Here is a 23,355-nt window from a genome sequence, read left to right on the forward strand (position 1 = left end):
ACCTCACTTTGGGCTCACCTCTGGGATCAATTAGACCAATTTTTATGGTTATTAAACCAAACAAAGATCTCACGTGTCCTCTTTAACAGATGGATAGCGATTAATCCCAACTTAACAGTTTCATAGTCATAAAAAATGGCTATAGCGTAACTACCTATTTTTTGAAGAAGTGACTCTGGATCCTTGTAAAGACACATTTTTGGGGTAAAAACCTTTCCTTTAATGAAATGAAGTTTAGAACTAGGCTTTCAAATGGTACCAATGTTGGTGGGAAGTGGGGATGCATACGTTTGATAAGTGCTTGTCGTGGGAGGTGCGATTTATTTGATGCCGAGTGTATTTAGAAGATAGATGATAGCTAGCGGCCGCCCGCGACTTCGTACGCGTGGATCCCGTTTTACCCCCTTCATATATCTTAAGCGGTTTAGATTTTTTTCATACAAATGTTTTTTCCCGCTAACTCCCGTTCCCGTAAGATTTTTGCAATATCCTGTTGTAACTAAGCTTTAAGTTTACTAAGGTACCTGCATGCCAAATTTCAAGCGTCTATCTTACGCAGTTTAGATTTTTTCATACATATGTTTTTTCCCGCTAACTCCCGTTCCCGTGGGAATTTTGCGGTATCCTGTTGTACCTAAGCTTTAAGTTTACTAAGGTACCTGCATACCAAATTTCAAGCGTCTAACTTAAGCGGTTTAGATTTTTCATACAAAAGTATTTTCCCGCTAATTCCCGTTCCCGTGGGAATTTCGGGAATTCCTTTCTTAGTGCACCTCTACGGTACCTAAACTACGTCCCTTCCAAATTTCAAGTGCCTACGTTTAGCCGTTTAGGCTGTGCGTTGATCTGTCAGTCAGTCAGTCAGTTTCTCCTTTTATATATTTATAGAAGATATAGCATACTCGTAGGTGAACATTATTAGTTTCGGTTAAGATCATTACTTGCAAATCAAATTAGTTAAAAAAAGGAAAGACTAGGCCAGTCTAAACGCAACGTTAACCTATTAAATATTTAAAAACTTACTTTTGTCTAAGAAAATAGGCTTTCAAACATATTAAAGCTTCAAAATCGAAACTCGAGAATTCTCGAGCTCCGGTATTTTTTTTCTCGTCTCGAATGAAGCCAAATTTCTCGAGTTTTCTCGAGTTCGAGAAAGCTCGAGCAGAAACCCTAATGGTCGCGGAATTCGACGAAAGATGTAGACAAAATACTGAAATAAAAAAACTGATTCTTCAGCACCATGTAACCGGAATTTCTAATGTAAAAATACTATGGCCAAATTATTGCCAACTGAAACCCAGATTTCCATAACATCGCCCGGGAAATTTCCTATTCCTGACACTACAATTCCCAGAATCTTTAGTCAACTAAGTGCACGCTCGAATTCCGCACAAAGAAAAAAAACATATCGGAAATCTCCAAAGAATCGCTTCGTTCGAATTTTAAATTCTAGCAGACAACGGAATCGGGTCCGGGAAATGGGAAAAACAAGATGGCCGGCATCGGCGCGGGAAAAACAAAGAAGTGGAATCCCTACCATGAATGTTCCCGATTCCCATAAAAGGTTCAACACAATGGGGACCCATGAATGGGATCGGGAATCAGTGCAGGGGCGAAACAATGGTCGCCCCCGGATTTGGATGTGTGAAAAGGTGAAACTGATTGGATGATTTATTTTGGCTGCAAAAACCGAATGAGATTGATTGACGAATCAAAGATAATGGCAGGGGAAAAATAAATAGTGAATGTTTTTCAAATAAAGAAGCTGTTATTGAAACCGTAGAAAAATATTGGTTTAATTGTAATGTAAACACGCATTTAATTTGTGATTTTGAAGCAACGTTGTTGTGAATAGAAAACGTTCGCGATAATTACACAAAATATTCCCTTAATGAAAAATTGAATTTTATTTAATTAAATTCTTATTTTACAGACTTCACAAATTATTAAGCGAAAAAAAAAAAACTTAAAACAGACGAGTAAAAGGACGATTTAAAAAATAAATCGGTCTTTTCAACTTTCGGAAAAATACAGAAATGAAAATTTATTAAAAATAATAAGAATATTTCAGTTCACTTATCATGATTTTAAACGGTTTTCCATCAAGCGAAAAGTAATTTATATAAACACTCCTTTGTAAGTAACAAGCATTCATGGACAAACGATTTTATAATTAATTTTACAAATATTTTTTATAAAACGCTTTTGCTTTTTTCTAGACTGTTTAATAGTTATAAAACATACTTATAATTACTGTTTCTTTGTTTAAAATTATTATTGTTCCATCTTAACTCAATTTGCCATTAATAACTTAGGTAGTAATTACTATATTGATTTCAAGTTATGTTATTCATTCAATTAGAATTGTAAATTACAAGCCTACATACGTACAGAGCCATTGACTAGTTTTTATACATTTGAATGTGGTTTTGGTTGGGTGTTCGATCAGCTGTTAAACAGGAAGTTAGAGACAATTATGTAATAGTATGAAACAAAGAGCAATAACAGAGAAGAAAAAATAATGTTTTTATTGTCACATGAGGGATACGAATCCATGACTTTTAACTAACTTCTTGTTCTTACCACTAAGCTATAGACCGTCTTACAAGACGTTTTGTCTCTTTTTTTTTAATTATAAATAACTTGAAAAAATCGAACTGCCTAAGGCGGGAATCGAATCCATGACCTTTCGATTGCCGGGCGACTGCCCTTCCTTTTGAGCTATTTAGACACTGGATGATCTGAACTGGATCTTGTCTTACTTTTTATAAAACGCTTTTGCATTTTTGAACTGGATCTTGTCTTACTAATATTTTACTGGCGGTAGGTACGAAGTTCGCCGAGACAGCTAGTTATCTATACGTTTAGAATATTATGTTACTTTCTTCACCTCCGTTCGTTTGTTCCAGCCAAATGACGTCCACTGCTGGACAAAGGTCCTGCGCTGCCCGCATCCCCCGCGACCTTTATCAGATCGTCGGTCCACCTAGTAGGAGGCCTGCCCACGCTACGTCTTCCAGCCTACTTCTCCTAAATATGAATAAAATACTTATGTCATTGACCTTTTCAAAGTCACCCAAAGATTTTAAGACACCAAAGTGACCTAACATCAAGTAATTACAAAACAAAGGCGGTTCAATATAGACAAAACCTACATAACTTGTTTGCTTGTACAACACGCGCGTCACTGTTTACGTGCGCAAACTCAAGTGGGACAGAACATTCAAATGTCTCCATTAGTTACTCAAAAGTTTAATGTATGACATTGATCTACCGATCAATTAAAATAACTTTTAATAAATAAATAAACTAAAAACAAAATATTTCTACTTTCAATGACACAAATATTGTCACATCACACTAATATTGTTTAATGGCGAAAGTTTGTGAGTGTGTATGTTTGTTACTTCCTCAGGTCTAAGCGGCTGGAGCGATGTTAATAAAATTTGGTATGGAGTTAGTTGACACTTTGGATTAACAAATAGGCTACGTTTTACCTCGAGTAACACCGCGGGGCACAGCTAACAAATAAACAAAATAAAAAAATGTATTTCGGACAACGTCATGTATTCTTATCGTGTGGACCTATAGAGCGCAACGCATTGCGTCATATCCGAATCCGTTAAAATACGGGTCTAGAAAACTGACTAAAAATCGGATGACGGATATGAACCGTTTTCACTGATTCGGATTTCAACATTATCAATAGTACGAGAAGAGACAATGGTTCTCTTCTTGAGGTTCCTTTCAAATTGACACGCGTACGAGTAGGCACGTACCTACCTACTAAATAAAATCTGTTATAAGTCACTCACTATAGGATCGTCAAGGTATCAAAGAGGTATGACACAAAGAATTAAGTACAAAGTTATTTATTCACCATTAATATTTATCGGTTTATGCAATCCACGTACCGTAATCAATGGCATCGACATACAACTGATAGACAACGAATAGATGAGCAAGGATGACTTTATTATTTACAAAGTTAGTTGTATGTAAAGCTTTTGGAAAATTTCCCAAATCTTGACATAATTGTTACAAATCTATGCCACTATTAATACTCAATGTATCATCGGTATTCTGCTCACTATCAGGTGCGTATCAAACAGGCCCGTAGATAGGAAAGGAGGGTAAATGCAATGCTCTACCTTAAATTACATTGCCCTATCTTATACTATGATAAAACTTCCAACAAAAACAGTAAAATTTTCATATGTTAAAAAAAAGAACTATTGACGTAAGGTATCTACTTTCTAAAGAACTTCAAATTAACAAAAGATTCATATTTTAGGATTCCTTCAGAAAAATAAATCTTATGGTCAACCGCCTCCGAAAAAAATTGTTTTCTTCGGAGAGGATGATCCTAAAATAATAGTATAATCTAAATTGAACTCTGGCTACGGCCCTGTTACCTTTAGGTCTCGCCTTAAAGGGACATGCCGCATAGTCAATCGCACGCTCTCAAGGCTGCCTGCTTTGCGCTGCATATAATTACAACTAATACATTAACAGCATTGTTTTAAATTAACGGACAAAGGAACGCGGCATTATAACGTTATTCAGTTGTTTCTCACATATTTTGGACAAGAATAAGTTCGTAAATATGATAAATGCTGATTTAGATTTTAAGGTTGCGTTGCACCACCTAACTTTAACCGTAGCTATAATGATAACCGGTGCTTTTTGTGTGGAGTTTGACAGATTTTTGACGTTGTTAAAGTAAAAGTAAGATAACGCAGCCTTAATGCCATAAGATATTACATGTTAACAATATTAATAAGCCTAGCGATTATTAGTTGGCCGATAGTTAGATCGGGCTGTTAATCAGTATGGAGATGTGCGCACATTTCACCGATTTGCTATCGGCCGATTCTTTATACAAATTAAAATCGGGCGCAACTATCGGCCAACAAAAAATCGGTGGTCTGCGCCTAGGCTAATACTTAGGTAGATAGCAACAGTGATGTTGGTATAGAAATATGTCAAAAAGCTACGGCTGCCAGTGACGTTTTGAAAAAATAAAAATACGACCAACTTGGTAACTTTAATCATTTTTGATGATAAATAAAAACGTTAAATGTGAAATTGTGGAATTTTTTACTCATTAAAACGGGGTGAGTGACCCAATAATCATTAGGATCAGCGACAATGACCGTTATTTCCAGTCCAATAGTTATATTTATAGCGCCAGTTTTTCTGGGGTTTGACTAGGGTATTATTTAATAGGTTCATTGATATTTTAAATTGAAACAGGTTACCTATTTCAAAATAATCGGGTTCTACAACCTTATAGCAAAGGTGTTTTATTATTATCATTAAGGAAATTATGGATATTTGCCAGTGAACTCTTCAAAGATTTTATTAAAAAAATATATCAAAAATGCTTTTGTTCCCCAGTCGATGAAGCACATGATGTCGTGCCCTTAGTGCCCAAGCAACTGCACTCAGGAGGATTTAATGAATGCTGCTGAAAACGCCACTCTTGTAGTGGAGTTTTGGGCTGACACTCTGTAGGTTTGTTGTCGACACGATAAGAAGAAGAAGATTAAAAATCCATTGCTTCAGACTCGATTCAAGGATCTCTTGGTAGCCAATGTTAAAAGGTAGATCTAGTAATTTTGAAATAAAAATTGAAAACTAGTTAGTTAACTGAGTTACAAAAATTAAAACACCTGTTACAAAATTTTCTTTATTATGTACAACACAAAACTTTAAGCTGAAAAGGCTCTCTATTCTCACTCAACGGAAATATCGCCCAAATTCAAATAAACCTGACCGTTTTTCTATTTTGTAATCAAATCAAGTTCAATGATCCTATTTGCAATATTTTTGTAAACACATACGTGACCTTTTGTTAGATACCAGTTTTAAATGAGGCTATGGACCTACCGCGATATCGAGCGTTTGCAATTCAAATATCATCATCGATTTGAATCGATAATCGCGAAAAACCGGTTTAAATCGGACTCCTCACCTAGTTTTAACGATCGAAATCTACAATTATTGCTTCTATTTTAATTTGCAATGCACTCGTAACAGTAATGTAATATGGAACTGATAGCCTTTAGTTGTATATTGTTGGTTTTAAAATAGCTCTAGAATAATACAATGTTGAAAAGCTTATAAGTACCTATCTTCCATTATGTGTGTGTCTTCCAAAATGTAAATGTAGAGTCACAAATGACTCTACATTTACATTTTTCATTTTATTCGATGATTTAAATTCAAAGATGAGGAACATAGATTATATTCTATTATTTGTATGCTTATTCTGCTTGACTCTATATCTCTATTTTATTATGTATTTTTATTCAATACTGAACGAAATTTACGTTACCGATACTACGAGAGATTATTCATTAAAAGGCCTTGTTAAATGTAAAATGTAAAATTATATTGCTTCAAATAAAATAAATTACATTTCTTTTAGGTAGAAAATTCAAGACAAAAGAGAAAAAAAGTGACAATCGATGAAAAAACGCAAAAAAGTAAAAAGTATTTTCTAACCGGCCAGGCGCGCGACCAATGAGTTTGGTATGCAACCTTACAATTTTATTTATTAGTTCTAGGTCATCAAGACGGACCTGTACAAATACAATTAATTCTTCTTAATAAATCTCATAAATATGCAAATTAATCCGAGCTTATCTTAATTGAAGAGCGGCGAAGTTTTCTGAAATATCTATGTGTGATTCATTAATATTATTAACGCCAAACAAGGCAACGATGGAATGTTTGTCTCTATCATGCAAAAAGTACACAACGAATTTTGATAAAATTTTACAATGTTAACACGGGTGTTAACATTGTAAAATTCATTAACATATATATTATGTTGACTCACAGTGCGCGTGGACGCACAGGGTCCCAAAAACCTTTTCCTAGACAATACTTGAGTTGCGGAGTGACACACACGAACCTATCATAGAGCTCTATAGAGTGCTCTCAACTCTGTGCGTTAGACTTCGCCTAGCGTTGCTGCTTCACTTAAGTAAGCATCGTTCGTGAATAAGGGTGTAAAACTTCCTTATCAGGAAATCTAATTTTAGGGAATATTGGGTTAATATTATCCTCGTTGTGGATTAGAAAATAAGTCTATGAAATTATATTTATGCGATCTTTCTACTGAAGTATACTGGAAGGAGTTTAGGGATACAATTTTGTTGGTTGTGGTTGACTGTTTAACCCTTTCCTCAAGAGTAGCAAAATGTATCCTGCCAAAATGAAATAAAATTCTACACCAATGAAAAATATTTTTCTCTATACTGTTGACGGTTTAAAAGTCCTATCCGATGGAGGTCAAGACAAGCAGCATGTTCAAGGAAAAATAAAGTTAATTAATAATTACTTTAATTAAATTAACAATTTTAAATGTCACTAGTTTAATTTGAGCATCAGTAATAATAGCCCTTTAAAGATCTTGTAATATAATGTTAATAAGAACAATTCTGCTGGAATTTATTTTTATACTTGAAAAAGATTCAAGATTTTGTAAAAAAAAAGTCCTAATAAAAATATAGGCAGTCATTTTTCCAACAACTCTTAAAAATAGCACAATATATTAATCATTTTTTAAAATCTGTTTCAACATTAAAGTGTTCGTTCAACAGTTAAAAATTAATACTCTGTTATTTTAAACACAAAGTCCATTGTGCTTCCATTAAAGGACAAACTCAATCGGCACTGATTGTCGAGTCGGACGCAAATTTTAACTTGGAAACAACATTCATTTGTTTTTAATTCGAAAACTTCGAGCTATTAAAAGTTATAATTATGAAATGCCGGCAACGACAGTTGATTTAAAACCTTTTTAATTTTCAAATAAAAGATAACACACTTAGATAAAGGGTAGAACAACTAAAAATAATCGAAATCTGCATCAAAAACTACGTGAACTAACTTTGGGCCATTATTCCCACGGAGATATCCCGTTTTTTGCAGGAACTGGTTTCTGCAAAATCCCGTTTAGTAGTAAGTAGGTACTTGTATTTGTGTTTTAATATTAACGTTCACACGAATGTCCGTTTGTAGAGTCCCATGTGTCACACGACAGTACGTTTTTTTAAGAGTTTTGGGTTGCACTAATTTTTACCTAGGCATGCGAATATGAAATCATATTTTATTTGTTCGAACTTATTTTACCTCATCTGTGATTTAACCCGAGTTAAACATTTCCGAAACCGTGTGAAAAGTCATTGAAATTTGAATTCAATTACAATCCACGCATGGTTTGAATTCCCACACGTGTTTCCTCATAGCTCGATTTTTCCGCGTTGGCAACACTTTTTGTTTATTAGACATTCCACAAATTCGTGTGCAGTATTTTAGAGGAAGTTTTTAATAAAAAGTAATTATGCGAGGGCTGGGGGCGGAATGGAATACCAATTTTTTTACGACTCCGAAATCGGTTTCATCTCAACTTTTTAGCATAAGTAACAGTTTGATTTTTAATATTTTTTTCATTTTAGCCTAGCAATGTTTCACGATTTATTATTATTTATTCGAAAAGAATTTAAGGCAAAAGAAAATGATCCAATTTTGTCGAAAGTTAAGGCGCTGTGGGTATGACACCTATGTGTCGTAAATTGTGAATTAATAATTAAAAAAAAAAAGGTTTTTGCGCCCGTTTTCACCATCAATCCTTAATTTTTAAGTGACCTCTATGAAAACAAAGTTCCTGTTATGAGTTATAGGGGTCGCTTAAAAATTTGGGATTGATGGTGAAAACTGGCATTAGATTGTCTTTTGTCCTTTATTTACTGCCTGAAATGAATAATTTCTTTTAATTTGAATCACCTTTGCCTTGAGTAAAATAACCAACAAGAGCAAGCCCTTCCAATTAAAAATACTTTTAATTAATTAGGAAGTGATTCCAAACCTTCAATATTTCGAATTAAGATCGACATAATCGTTATGATGTACCTACACCGACGCCACATCACACCATACACTGGCATCTTATGTGATTGTATTAAGGTCTATAATGCTATAAAAAACATAATCTGATGTGCTTGTATGAAATGTTATTACAACGTGTGCGTGCGCAGAGCGTCATTGACGATGTTGTAGAAATACAAAGTTCCTTATTGAACTAGGAAATGATGAGTATCGACGTATTGAACGCTTCTTGTCGTAGCTTTAATATTATCTATGTAGGTATATCTACAAAAGCGAAAGGTCACTGACTGATTGACTGAATGACTCACTCACTCATCACGAAATCTCAGAAACTACAAGTGTTATGAGTCTCAAATTTTGCATGCATGAAATGATGATGCATGGTGCATTTTAGAACTCAGGTGCTCACTAAGTCGGGATTTTGCAAAATTCAACCCCTAAGGGGGTAAAACGGATCCACGCGTACAAAGTCGCGGGCGGCCGCTAGTACTATGATACATTTATAATCGTTCGTTGAAGTCCACTGCTGGACAAAGGCATCTCCAAGAATTGCCACAACGACCGGTCCCACATCCATATATTTTGATTTGAATAAATTATAATGCGTGATTATATGAACTATCGTAAAAAAAAATAAGGAAAGATTTAATAAAACTATGTAGGACTTACATGTAATTTTATTCTATGTAAAATACATTATTCGAATATGAAATTTTTTTTGCCGATTAGACTACTTATTGACAAAATTTACAATGCACCAACGCTGTCATCTGTCATTTTTCGCGTATTTGACAGGTCACAGCATAGATGTCTGCACCCCTCTCTATCTGTCAATATTCGAATATTATCTAATATTTTAGTCATAGGAATACTTTTAGCATTCAGCCCACGCGTCGGCATGTTAAGTTCCCAAACTTCGTAGAATTTGATTTTAGAACTTAGTTCCAGCTTCCAGGTGTTAATCAGTGCATATTGTGTCAAAGTTCTATGTTATTTACTTGGTTTCTGGCTTACCTACTAAAATATAATTATGTTATTTCAAAATACTCCTGTAATATCATAATAAAAGTATATGTTTGCAGTTATTGGCGCATTGTAGTCTCTAACCCGTAGTTAAAAGTTAAAACTTACAAATTACAACAATAGTATTCTAGGATTTTCCAAAAAAAAAGTAGCAGAAAATTTTCATCTTAGTTTGTAAATAAATAAGATGATGACTCTATTTTTATTCATATTACCTAATTACATAAGTATTTAAATAACATAATCTTCTTAGCCTTCTCAATTAAAGCAGGTGACGATTCTCAAGGAAATGCTTATAAATATCTTCATTAATTTAATGTTTATTAATGAGTTTCCTTTTGTCAAGATTCTGACTCAGGCTATTCAATTATAAGGACGCCCTATGTTGTGTGGAATATATTTAACTTGATCCATCATTCCGCATTCTTGTTCTCTAACTGCTTTATAATAAATTGCTTTATGGCAGATAGAGCTTGATTTGATATACAGTAGAATCCCGATTATCCGGATCAATTAAAAAACCAGGGGTGCTCCGGATAATCGAAAATCCGGATAATCGATTTCAAAGTAAAATCAAACAATAATTAACTTTTTACAATAAAAATGGTTTTCAATACATCATTTTAGAGTCTAAAAATGTAAATATTAGACCATTGGTCATCCATTTCTTTAAACAATAAACTAAGAAGACTTCCGTACCATGTTACGGTGGTGGCGCCTTAGGTATTTATGGGTCCAGACCCTGAATCGGTAATTAGAAACCGTGAAGAATGTGTCCGGATAATCGGATATCCGGATAATCGAAGTCCGTATAATCGAGATTCTACTGTAATTAAATAATGTATTATGATGATAACACAGTGCCCCAAACTTCACTAAACTAAAGATACTGGGCTACTGAAAGCCAGCGTCATGCATGGCATACCTACATGTGCACCTCTGGTATTTTCTTTTATTTATTTTTTTATTTTCTTGAAAGGTATGTGATTCACTGTGTGCCAAATAAAAGTATGATACTGGCCAGCATGATAGAATAAAATAGAAGAGGGAGTGTAAGCCAAATCCTCATTTCATCATCATCATCATTTCAGCCCTAGGATGTCTACTGCTGAACATAGGCCTCCCATAATGATTTGCCTAATGACCGGTCGGTTGCGGCCTGCATCCAGCGCCTTCTTGCTACCTTTATGATGTCGTCGGTCCACCTCGGTGGACGTCCTACGCTGCGTTTTCCATTTGCCTCTGTTAAATTAGAGAGGAGCTCCTGTAGTGGATACCACATGATATTGCTTGCTTAGTAACTGAGCTTCGAACTCCTCCTATGTTCTTTTGATTAATTACATTGCAAGACGCAAGTCCTATGACAGTTTAACTTTCTGCCGGGACCAACTTGACCTTCACTGTTTGGGTTTTTTATGGTGGTCAAGCTGTCGATCCTGGCTACACAGGAGTTGCAGCGGTGGGAAAGAGAGGTGAGAATAGTCCCGCTTGGTAATTGAGCCCACTGCACCGGTGTCCATTGTGGATGGTCCGTAGGTAAAGGCTGACTTCCGATGGGCGGTCGTTAATAATCATTACCTCATTAAACTTAGACGTTTAATGCCGGTCATAAAGAGATGAATGCGGTAATATTTTTTAACAAACTTCATACGGTTCGCTTGATGATGTGCTGTTTTGGGGAAGCCGTTATAAATCATTATTATGGCATATTGAGTTATTTAATGAGTAATTTTTAAGGATATAATTTTATGATTTGCTGATTGATTGAGAGTAATTGAACTATAATGTTTTATCATGATCGTAATTTTTAGAGCAGGTGACTATAATTTATTTACATATGCTATGAGTAGGGTACATATTACCATGACGGCACATTGCAAAATTTTTTGGCCTTAGGTACTACTCTTCCTTTTTTAAATAAGGACATCTCAACCGAAAATTCGACCTTCCTCAAGGTGCTATAGACCGTATTAATAAGTTACGCCAACAGAACATTATGTCTGGTTCACACCTGCTATTTGTATTGTATAGACATTGTCCTGTCAATAGCATAGTGTCGAATTCAAGGGTAAGAAACTAGCACATTGTATTATTAGTGATGATATTATCAGTTTTTAAAATAAATAAAATTATAAATCCTTTATTTAACAAAGCTTACATACAACTAAGTATTGCTAGTGGTCCCCAAACTAGGTTACACCTGTCTCTTGGGGACTGGAGTAGGAGGCTTGAATTTAAAAGGTCAATCAAAAGATAGTACTTATATACAACAGATATAGAAAGATACTTATGTACAACATGGAATGCAATAAAGATATTGACTATTGACTATAGATAGTTAAATTAAATTGTAGTTTCTTTTCTCAAAATTACATAATATTCTAAATAGTCCGTACACCCGAAGTGGCCAAAAAGTTAACAAAACAATTCCAATTGTAACAAAGACGTGTTGCGAACTTTTTGGCTACTTTTGTTATCACGAACTTTAAGGATGACTGTTCATGGGCAGATTTATACTGGGCTTATTTGCAAAAGATTTCGAATAGTACCTAACTACCTTCATTTTCAAATAGATATAGTCGTAGATTATCCTCTACGAAACTCTCATCATAGAGTCAAATCTTCTGCTTGTAAATTTATTGCAGTCAGACAACACAATCCGCTCATAAATTGCAATCAGAATTGCAATTTAATATTAATTGTAAGCGTATTATCATTTATTGGAATTTATTGCATTGAGCAATCAAAATACTTAGCTAGGAATGCTATATTTCAGTTCGCAGCATATTTGACAAAAGTGAGAATTCTTATCAACATTGCCCAATATTCCAACTGAATAGCAATTTTGATTTGATTCCGACCATATTAAGAAAAATATGTGACAGATGAACAGTTTTTTTTAACACTTAACCCCTCATGGTAAACCATGTTAAACTAAATATGCTTGGATGAGTGGGTTCACCACAATAATCCAGCGTGGTCCAGCGGTGAGGATCGAACCCGCGTTCCTCGGGCACAAGTCATCCAGTCCGACACCATCACCGTTCGGCTATTGTTGCTTCAAACATTCATCATCATCATCATTTCAGCAAAAGACGTCCACTGCTGAACATAGGCCTCCCTTAATGCTTTCCATGCTGTTTGATTGGTAGCGGCCTGCGTCCAGCGCTTCCCTGATACCTTTATGATGTCGTCGGCCCACCTTGTGGGTGGATGTTTCACGTCGCGGTACGCGTTCAAACTATTAATATTACCAAACTACTCGTAGCATCACTTCTAAGGTTGAATTAATCTAAGACTACTAAAGTACTTACTTACGTATTAAACATAATATTACACGAAAACATATTTTTAGTAAGACTAAATAACAGCTGCAAGTTCACCTCAAAGTAGGTAGGTATACAAACAAATGTATTTAGTATTAACCGAGCACAATCGGCAAACGGTGTCAAGCATTTCCGATGTTAAGGCCACTGACGATGGAGCATCTTCAGTAGTGATGTAACCTCGTATGTCGATAATTTTATCGATAAACTTTAGGCATTGAAACTATTGTTGGACGATCTTTTTGTGAGTTAAAATAAAGGGCAAAATGTTCAGAAACGGATGTTTCCTCATATTATATATCAATTTATCGCCTTTTAAAAAACAACAAATAGTAAATCAAATAAACTAAACAGCCAAAGTCACTCACAAAAATAATATGTTATTTATTTATTTATTTATTAAGGACAACCAACAAAACATACACCATACATTCATAGTTTCCTTATAAATAAATTAAGCTAAGGTAGAACATAATAGCGTCCAAAGTATTTTTTTTCTCTTTATTTATGAACCTTTTTCAAGGTGACAATGTCGCTCCATGTTCAAAGCAATTATTAAAAACGTTTTGTTTTTAAAACACATTTAAAATAATCTAATATTTAGATGGAACATTCAATAGAATACACAAAAATATCTACAGCTTCAAAAACTCTACAAAGTGAACACAATATAACACTGTTGGTAATAGAACTATGATAAGCCTTTAATTAAACATTAACAACTTAATTGAATGTCAAGTTAAATTCCAAAACTATCGATAAACGCCACAAACCTTAATCCACAGGAGATTATTTACCATACGTATTATCCGTGACAATCCGATGCCTATTTTAGATAAAGCGCACAAGTTATTTACACGACAAGTATGCGCAAGCGTTATGTAAGACGATTGCGGCCAGGGCCAAGGCGATTTATGATATAAGGTAAATGCATTTATTGGGCTCGGTTTAAAGATTAAGGATTTGTCACACTGCATTCAGTAGGCTTAAGATGCGCGCCGTGATAACTTTTATCGACATCAAAATAGGTGGACAAAATCGATAAAATGGCGTGATAACCGCCTATCGCGGCGCGCCTAGGCCCACTGGTCAGTAAACGCAGCCTGCATCATGTAATGCCGTTGTCGGTCTTTACATTTTGTATTTGATGCGATCATCTTGCAAAGAACGCAAATTGCACCGCTGCACTGACAGATTGCTTTGTCACGACCGCTGCTGACAGATTGTATTGCCCGGACTGATGACCGTTGCCCTGACCGACTATGCTGTTTAAAAATGGGCTCCTTTCACGTCGACCGGATTGCCCGCATATCGCATTCAGTGACGGCCGTTTGGTGTAGTGGTTCGAAACGGACTACTAATCCGGAGGTAGCGGGTTCGATTCCCGCACAGTACAAACATTTGTGTGCATGAACATATTTGTTTGTATTGGACTGGGTGTTTTCTATGTATAATAAGTATGTATTTACAAAAAAAAAAGTATTTAGGTAAGTATGTTTATATCCGTTGTCTAGTACCCAAAGTACAAGCTTTGCTTAGTTTGGGACTAGAAGCGCAGTGTAAAATGTCTAAGGATATTTATTTATTTATATAGTGTGGCAAAACCTTTAAACCTTTACGTTTATCGATAAAGTGCCGATAATTTATGAGTAATCGAGAAACGTCCCTACCAGTCATCGAATCTTGAATTTACAATGGAAGGGATGATCAAGCTAGATTGATTGGTTTGTTGAGATGGAAAGCCATTGTATTATTATTTACCTCCGTATTGTTTTGAGTAGGAACCTGGCTGGTAGGTATTGTATTGTGTTACAAAAACAAATTATTTAAATGGAAGCTATTTCTTGGAAGTTTACCTCCATATTATAGTAAGGATATAAATCGATCTGAGGTATCTACAGATCTCGTACTATACGAGTACCTTATTCAAATTGAAATTCTTTATTGCATATAAGTGTTCTACTACATTAATTTATGATCTTAAATCCAATTGATCTTAAAACTTTTATCCAATCTAACAAAGTTAATTTTAGTTTCCAATTTCTGTTTATGGTGTTATTATCACTTGTAAAAATAACAAAGTTTTGATTCACGGATTCATGGAATAATAATACTTTTTAGGGCATATGAAGCTGAAATATAGAATTTTAATTACTCAAAAAATCTGGAGTATGATATTTAAATCTAAATAAGCTTGACACTGACCTCACGTTAGTTCAGCACATCAAGTGACCTACACTCTGGTAACTTTTTCATATTTCCAGCATGTTATTATTTTATTAAGCAACGAAGTTTTTGCTCTAAAAGCCAGTATTATTATAATAATTGGTTCACGTTAATGAGGCTGCGGTTAAAAATAGCTTATATTATTTTATGCTGGCCTTGACCTCGTACGACTGATTCATGTTATTATAATATGTACATTTTAGTTTACTAGTGTATGTTGGTATTCGGATGTGTTATTGATGTTTTTATTTGATCATATCATTTAGTTTTTCAAGTTTATCTATCAACCAGTTTCGGATAAAAATTAAAACCTTGAGATCTTATTAAAGACATGCTAAACTTGAATCATCATAGTCTAAATAAATACGGAATGCAAGATAATAAAATACAATACAATCACAATATACTTTCCTATATAACCCAGCGTTTTGATTTACCTTTTTCAGGAAAAAATAAGGTTAACTGGAAACTAATACCAAATGGTATTAAGTGCGCCTTATGTAATGTGTGTTTTTGTGCATACTTAATATATGTTTTAAATAAAATAAATAATAGTCGCAGGCTCTACCTAGTTTTTAGTTTAACAGTAGGGAAAGGTTAGCACGTAAATGAGCTCTCCTAGTGACAAAATGGTGCTGCAGTTGACAAAACTCCAGAATCCAGCTCCCATTGTTTTGCAATCATAATTCGTATACAATGCAGATGGTGGTCAGCAGACGGTAAAATCAGAGTAAATACAAATGAGTAGGTCATCTTCATAGAAACGCCCGAGCGCGGTTTGTATGTGAGCGCGCCAATACGTATGCAGCGCGCACGCACACACTGTATTAATGTATTTACTCTGGTAAAATGGGCGAGCCTAAACGTCTGTCATGGCGCTAACAAGCAATCAAACGGACGATGTGATGCTCAAACGGTGCTAATGAGCTAGACCAATGTCAAAGCAAGGTCGCTTTGTATGCGACAAATATGTGACAAGTATGGGTAACTCTGACCGACGATTTGATGAAGGTCGCAGGAAAGACGTATTTCAGGCACCTGGTTTGTTCCACTTAGAGCACCTATCGATATAAAATTAAATTTAATAGCACCTGCTCAAAATATCGATAGGTGCTCTAAGTGGGATACGTCACGGGAAGCACCTGGATGCGGGTAGCGCCGGATCGGTTGTTGGGAAAATCCGCGATGAGGCATATCTAGTAGTAGTACATTAGGTTGAAAAACGAATGAACGAATGATGGAAAACTCAGCATTTCTTGAGCTAACTCAAAATTTAGCTAACGCTAAGAGAGCTACTGTATTAGCGATTACCAGCCACTGTAGAGTTAGGTCCTATCACTCTGAAATGACAGGAGGACTTTCGCATTTGCACTTACTAGAGTGAATGAGAGCAGAGAAAAGTCCTGTCACTCTCTACGAAGAGCCAACTAGTGAGCGCTAATATCATGTTCTTCATTTACCATTAACAATTTGTTTACCTCTTCAAAATCCTGTTTGATACCTACACCTAATAGTGAAGTTTGAGTGATTCCTAAAAGATTAACCCTAATTTCGGTCCCTAAGCTATCTACTTGAAGATTTTAGGTCCGTTAACAACACTCGGTTCAATCTAAGTCTACCTTGTGATTGGTCTAATTACTTATTGAAATTCAACCAACCAAAGCCTTAATACGAAGTAGGTATATGCTTGAAATTGAAATCGTTTTAGGCTGGAACTAAGCTTAGAAACAATTTCTAAAGACCAGGCCGGATCTGCGCGTGTCTATGAGCGACGGTAATCATTTACCATCAAATGATCGATCTCCTCGTTTGCCTCCTGTCCCATAAAAGAAAAACAAATCTCTAGACGAATGATATCTAGGGACATGATATCTAGAGGTATGATATCTATGTAGAGACAAAAAATCTAGACTTCTTGTCATGATTATCCGCTCAAATCACAAACTATTTGTTCTAACATAACGTGTGTCCAACCGGTCACAAAACAATGAGTGATGTCCCACTAACGCGACAGGCCAATGTCGCCGCAAGGCCGCGCCTAATTGCACCGAGTTTGCATGTGTAATCGCCAGCGTTTGTGGCACTTTGTAAACAGTGGGCCTACAAAGGCAGAGTATGTCACCTACAGTCCTCAAGACCAGAGTAAATACAAATGAGTAGGTCATCTTCATAGAAACGCACCGAGAGCGGTTTGTATGTGAGCGCGCCAATACGTATGCGGCGCGCACGCACACACTGACAAAATTTAGCGTGGATTAGCGGGGTGTTGCGCCGAATTTTAACCATGTGACAAGCAAATAAATAAATTACACCAGGTATTTAGGTACGAACGCTAATAATAGCGTATTTATAAAAGGATAGCTATACGGTAAAACCATGGTATTTAGCTTTTAATTTAGTTTTGACAAAAGCTTAATAAATAGTTATAGTATTATTATTTAATTACTTACAATAATTCCAATCAGTTCAATCCCAAACTAGAACCTGAAACAAATAAAACGGGAATAAGTATTTGAAATTTTGAATCTAATGAATTAAAACCAGCACATTTCCTGTAGGTTTACTTACACTTTGTTACAATATTGATTACTTTTGTTTTCTGATGGATAACTTCACGTAGATCAATTAATAATAATCGAAACATTGTGATGCGAATCGTCAAAGGTATTGAATTCCTTTAACAAGTGCGCAGTTGGCCGTGGAAATTTTTAATGCATCTTTAATACAATCCGACACGTGTTGACAACGACTTCTTAAGGAGTGACAATGTTGTGTAATATGTGGTTAGTTTATGGACCACTAGAAAATATGATTATTTCTTGCTTACAATTTTTTAGAAGATTACCATGATGGAGACAAAACTATAAACTTTCTGGTTATTTTTCCGAAGCAATTTTGGTTGTTTTGTACAGGATTTTGATACCAATCTCCATGATTATTTTCAAGCCAAATAGTCTTATGAACAAAAAAAATATTCGTGTAAAACCCCTTTATCGCTTACTTATTTTTGTAGAGGTCTTTTTGGATTCACTGGCAATATTAGACGAAATTTTCGTTAGAAGAAAATATTTCTTAAAATGGTTGGTTTCCTAGTAATTTATTGTGTCGAACATTGTTTAAGAAAACGCCTCTGCAATAAGCTACATAATAAGGTACAGTCACATCCAACGGGTCATATCCCTCCCCGGACGTTACCCGCGGACATAAATACATTTTATATTTACACCCTTCTACAACACAATAAAGCAGTGGGTTCTTCACATCTGACCTCATTTGTTTGGTAAAATATTTATTTATTTTATTTGGAAAACATATAGTGAAACAATCTTCTTCTTGTCGTGTCGACAACACACCTATACAGTGACAACCCAAAACTCCGCTACAAGAGTGGCGTTGTCAGTAGCATTCATGAAATCTTCCTGCGTATTCATATTTGTATGTTTTTAAAAACAGACAAATATGATATGATTATGATGATGAGTTATGATGATTACTAAACTTCTGACGATGTTTCCAATGATTTATAGGTATTTTCTACACCAGCTGTGTTAGTCAAATAAATAATGAATACTAAAATAAGCAGTCTACATCTGTGTAAACGGTACAACAGACATTGCAATATAATTCTACAATTATTATGGAAGTGCACACAACATGTCTGTCATTAAAGTAGCTTACAGGGAAAATAATAAATAATGAGAGGCTAATTAAAAAAAACATGGGGCGTTTTACCCGACTGTGCCAGATCCTGTTCATTTTTACGTAATTGGGTTTTTGATTATTTTTTTCAATAATTACGCCACTAATAAGACTTATTGTATTGTTATATTTTGATTAGAATAAGAAAACATGTTATGTTACTAGCTCGCGAGTGTAGTGAGCTCACTCTATCTGTCTTACGTTGTGGCTCGTATGTCTCCCCAGTGGTCCAATTTAGTGGAAAAATGACACTTTTAACGAGTTCCCCAAATGAGCCATTTTGCTCATATTACTTTTGCGTTCGACTGTACTTTTATTTATGTTTTACTAGTTATTGAAACAGAACCTATCAATAAATACTTATTTATAACATGAAAAGTATTTATATTATTTTGTTTGTTTATCCAGTAATCAATAATTTTGAAATCGTTGACCTGCGGTAACATACATTAAAAAAACAGACAAATTGAAGATCACATCCTTTTAAAAGTCGTTAAAATATTACGCTATCATTTTCTTTCAGTATCAAATCAAATTAAAAATATTTATTCAATTTTCACCAGTATTTCTGGTACTTATGAACGTCAAAAATAAAAAAACAGAAGGTAGTCCTTAAGGGGCACTTTACATGTCTCCTTATTTTTTGGGCCCTACCAGCCAAGGCGTTAATTATAAATAAATTTCATTATACAATCTAAATACATAGGTACTTAACGTAGCTGCGAAAATATGGCTCTTGTTCGAGGGGTATTCTTGAGGAAGTAATATTTAGCGAGAGATTGTTCGCCGAGTAAGGTCAAGAGGCGATGAGGGCCTTTGTTCGACAATAGTACCTTAGGAAGACTCGATATCCTCTTAATAGAGCTACACTGATTAAATATATAATTTAAGAGACGTGTTGTAACAACTCACAACTGGGAACTACCCTGAATCATAGGTAGGATAGTTAGATACTTCTATATTATATTCTGTGCCAATAGAAACAATTAATTTTAAAAAAGAGAGTCACGAAAACTGTGTATATGCCTTAGATGTTTAAATAGAAGAAAAGCTCCTACAAAGCCTCCTATTATGCACTTTGAAAACAGTAGAGTCAAAAGTTCATCTTGACTTTAGTAAGGTAGTTCAAGTCTAATGCTCATTTTGAATTTCTTCCTTGATAAAATGGAACAAGACTATAGGACTTGCAAACTTAATGGTTTGGATGGATAACATTCTCTTTTAATAGTATTTACTTTTAATTAAAGTTTTTCCTTTCTATTAATTGGGAGACGAATAAATTTAATAGAATTACTTCAGACATGGGATAAACGGAGATCCCGTTTACATTTTAAACTAATTTTCACCAGCACAAAGTTAAAGTTAATTAACTGGAATTCTAACATAACAGAAATAACGAGAATATGTATTTATTTCTGTTGTGAATAAAACATGCTTTAATAAAATTAGTTAACTAATAAAAAAATAATATCCTTGGACATTTTATACACTGCGCCATCTAGCCCCAAATTAAATAATTAACCGATAAATAAATAAAATTACTAACACACCTATGGCGGTTTGACGGCTCATAAAATCAGTCATGGTCTTACTTGTTTAAAATTGCAATTCACGAAGGCGAGTGAGCTTTACATGTGTTGTGGCTCGCTACTGTTCGTTTTGCAAAAGTTTTGACAGACATTACACTATCGTTATGTGCATGTACAAGTAAAGCTCACTCGCCTTCGTGTGTTGCAAGAACTACGAGTATACCCATAATCTCTTTGGATATAAACTAAATCAATCCATATGACAAACAATACAAAATTCTGCTACAATTTATTCCGTGTTAGGCAAACAACTGAAAATAGAGTGACTGTTTTTTGCATCGAAAACCACTTTCCAAATTAAACTGCTTGTTTACCCACTGACATAATACGAACAAACACACGCATCAATCTCAATTAATTAGTACCCAATTGATAAACACGGGGATGATCGCTGCCACACAATTTGCATTAATATTCATCTGGTAATGTAGTGGGATAATGTTTACAGGGTGATTGTTTAGGTTTATTAGAGCTTTGTGTTTAGAGCTTCAACAATATTCGTAAGTTTAAGTAACTTTAAAGATCATATTATCATTATTTAAGTTTGAAGTCAATATAAACGAAGTGTTTAAGTTTTAAGGTAATTCAGTTTTCGTTCAATTCAAATTGTTTATTAAATAGGCCCTTTTCAATGCACTTAACCTTCAGGTAATTTTAGAAATACGTTGCTGATTTACGATGAACTAAGAACCAAAAGTCGTAAAGATCACTTACAATAAAATTTTACTTCAAAACGACAAAGTCACTAGAATACAAAGTTGCTTAAAATATTGCTTAATAAGTAGGTAAGTAATTTAAGTGGAACTTATCAGTCATTTTGTCTGTCAGCAGTCAATGCACTGGTCTGGAAAATCAAATTCCAGTCACTCTACATTTGATTTTTAGTGGTTGTTAAAATTAGATTTTGATTTCGCAAAATGTGAGATATCCCCAAATCTGGCCAGTATCATTTCTTCATAATGCAAATATCAGAAACTGGGGGATTCCCTGTAAAGTTTGACACCACGGGACTATTCCCACCTCTCGTTCCCACCACTGCAACTCCTGTGTAGCCAGGATCTACAGCTTGACCGCCACAAAAACCCAACCAATGAAGGTCAAGTTTGTCCCGGGGGAAAGTTAAACTGTCATTGGACCCGCAACGAAATTAATCAGAAGAACATAGGAGGAGTTCGAAATTAAGGTTCGACTTCCCTCCATTGCAAAGCGGATGACAGGTGACAAACAAAGGTTTAAAACCTTTAAGAAAAAGATTATGCACCACGGACAATAAATTAAATTAAGGGGGCCTATCTTATGAGCAATTAAAATTAAAGTTTGACACCAGTATCGTCAAATAATACTGTAAATTGAGTTACATTTTACTCTATGGAATGTCACAGTGTCAGCCTCCGCAATAAAGAGTCACATGGCCTATTCAAGTGACATTCAAAGAAGGGGCATTAAGCATAACTTGTGTAAGCCGAGATAAAAGTGGATTTGTACGGTTAATGTGCACTTAGACCTCACAATGGCGGTTATGATAGCTGATATTGCGAGCCTTGTGGGTGGCGTAAGTCATAGAATGTCACCTCATTTTTGAAAGTCATTTTTTAGGCAACAAGTTATTGGGTATTTATTTAAATGATTTATTTTAGCTACTATAGGTACAGAACATAAACATCCATCCATACTTATAACATAATACGTCCATACATTGGTAAGTTATACGAGTAAAAAATAACTCAAAATACATAATAGTCACCAAGTTATACTAAACAAAAGGTTCAACGTTTTGCTAAGCATACTTAAGTAATTTAGCGTAAAATTCCTTCTTTAATAAGTAATGACACCAAAAATATTTAAATTGTAACCTTTTTAATATCTCATTGCAGAAAACGTTAAGCTAATCGCCAGGAAAGGTTAATCCAAAATATCTTGGGCCCTATTACAAAAAAGCATAACGCTAGTTTAACAATTCCAACAAATATTCAACGTATGTTTAACTTTTTGTAATATTATGGCCCCTTCGTTCGTTTCAGCCGAAAGACGTCCACTGCTGGTCAAAGGCCTCTCCCAAGGTTTGTTTGGCCCCTTATCTTTTTCTTTTTGAGTATTTACCTATACTTTGCCATGACGTGGCTGATGTCTTTTAGTGATTTAAGTTATTGATCTGTATCTTTTCCCTTACGCCAGTCGCCGGTAGATCGCAGTGGCATCCCATAGTTATGGCATCGGCCGGCATTGAAGCTTGTTCGGCATTGGGCACGTGCCAGTGACTGGTGTACCACTGGCGTAATTGCTGTGCATTTGTATTTGTACCACAGCCCATTAGGGGTAATCATTTTTAGTGTTGCTTGTATTTAATTTTGTAAGTACGATCAAGACTGGTTGAATTTGAAAAGTTTGATTATAATTATTAATATAGGATAGTTTTTGAGTGATGGATTTTTACTAAATTCAAAACTTTAGTAGACGGTCATTTTTAAAAATAAAATAATTATTAATTATAAAATCGGAAGTTTTCATTTTAGAATGAAAATTAATCAAGTTAAAAGTTAAAGGATAGAGCAACAGATTATAGAGACGTTCAAAATATGTTTGATTTGTAA

The 23,355-nt window shown here is 34.9% G+C and overlaps 1 protein-coding gene across 1 annotated transcript in view; it reads right to left on the reverse strand.

The window, feature by feature from the left end:
• Positions 1-23,355, reverse strand: part of LOC135078586 (Ig-like and fibronectin type-III domain-containing protein 1) — a 221,827-nt gene that overhangs the window by 127,622 nt on the left and 70,850 nt on the right. The window contains exon 2 of the mRNA XM_063973116.1: positions 17,927-17,960. The gene's annotated coding sequence lies outside the window, so the exon portion shown is untranslated. The remainder of the gene's footprint in view (positions 1-17,926; positions 17,961-23,355) is intronic.

Source organism: Ostrinia nubilalis, chromosome 15 (assembly GCF_963855985.1).
Source record: "Ostrinia nubilalis chromosome 15, ilOstNubi1.1, whole genome shotgun sequence".
Taxonomy (NCBI): Eukaryota; Metazoa; Arthropoda; class Insecta; order Lepidoptera; family Crambidae; genus Ostrinia; species Ostrinia nubilalis.